This window comes from Euphorbia lathyris, chromosome 8 (assembly GCF_963576675.1).
Source record: "Euphorbia lathyris chromosome 8, ddEupLath1.1, whole genome shotgun sequence".
Taxonomy (NCBI): Eukaryota; Viridiplantae; Streptophyta; class Magnoliopsida; order Malpighiales; family Euphorbiaceae; genus Euphorbia; species Euphorbia lathyris.
In genome coordinates, this window is record NC_088917.1 from 17,421,265 (window position 1) to 17,422,773 (window position 1,509).

General features: G+C 37.6%; 1 non-coding gene across 1 annotated transcript; it reads right to left on the reverse strand.

Moving 5' to 3' along the window:
- Positions 1 to 577: 577 nt before the first annotated feature.
- Positions 578 to 684, reverse strand: LOC136204403 (small nucleolar RNA R71). The gene has a single exon (XR_010675245.1). It is a non-coding gene; the product is annotated as a small nucleolar RNA R71 (small nucleolar RNA).
- Between the last annotated feature and the right edge of the window lie 825 nt (positions 685 to 1,509).

The window sequence follows — 1,509 nt, forward strand, 5'->3', positions numbered from 1 at the left end:
AACATATTTGTTTTCAATTTTGTTTTAAAGGTAGTTTGGGCTGTGCAACAATTTCAAGTTCATGCGCAGTTCGCGAAGTTCGGGCACACCACCAGACCCTCTTGATCCAGAAATTGAAAGAACACTTAAGAAAAACAAGAAAAACAAGAAAAACAAAGACAAAACACCCTTAAAAACCAAAGTAGTCCAGCCAGAAAATATGGCCGATCCACCGACACTTATGGATTATGCTAGGCCAGGAATGGCCGGTGTAACTAATAGTGTAGTTAGACCCCGTATAAACGCAAATCAATTTGAAATTAAGCCTGCTTTGCTTAATATGTTGCAAAACAACGTAACGTTTTACGGACTACCTAACGAAAACCCTAATGCCCATTTGACAAATTTCTTAGAAATTTGTGACACTTTTAAAATTACCGATGTAACAGCCGAAGCAATCAAACTTCGCCTCTTCCCTTTCACTTTGAAGGATAAGGCAAAAATTTGGTTAACTTCTATGCCTGCTGCAACATTTGAAACTTGGGACCAATTAGCCCAAGCGTTTTTATCAAAATATTTTCCTTTAGCAAAAACCGCAAGAGTCATCAAAGAATTGACATCTTTTACCCAAAATGATAATGAAACTCTTTATGAGGCTTGGGAACGTTTTAAAGAACTTCAACGTTTATGCCCACACCACCAACTGCCAGATGCACTTTTAATGCAGACATTCTATAATGGATTAAATCCTACAACTAGAGGTTCATTAGATGCTATATCTGGAGGGTTATTTATGAAGAAGACGTCCGCCCAAGCAAGAGAACTTTTGGAGGAAATGGCAATCAACAGCAGTATGTGGCCCGCAGAGCGTGGACATATACCAATGGTGAAACCATCATCCTCAGGTACATCATCGGTTAAAGGTATAATGAATCTTGATCCAGTTGCGATGTTACAAGCCCAATTTTCTGCCTTATCGCACAAAATTGATAGGTTTATGGCACCGTGCGATCCTAATGATCCGATCCAGACAGACATTGATTACGAAGGTATGAATGAGATAGAACAGGTAAATTTTGTCCAAGGACAAAACCAAACTACTAATCCTTATTCTAATACTTATAATCCTGGATGGAGAAATCATCCTAACTTTAACTGGAAAGATAGTAATAATAATAATAATAATGCAAATGCTAATCAATATCGTGTAAATAATTATCAAAATCAAACAAGAGATACGATTAGCACTTTATCTTCAAAAATCGACAAATTTATAGATGCTATGAATGGAAAGGTAAGTAATCAAGACGAAGGTTTTAAACGGATCGAAAGTAAATTCGATCAGCTTATCAAAAACCAATCATCTAGCATCCATAATTTGGAAGTTCAAATTGGACAACTTGCTAAATCAATTCCATCCCGCAAAGAGGGAAGTCTTCCCAGCCAAACGGAAGAAAATCCGAAAGAGCATGTTAAGGCTATCACTCTTCGCTCGGGGAAAAACTACTTAGGTCCGGAAATGCCCGGAAA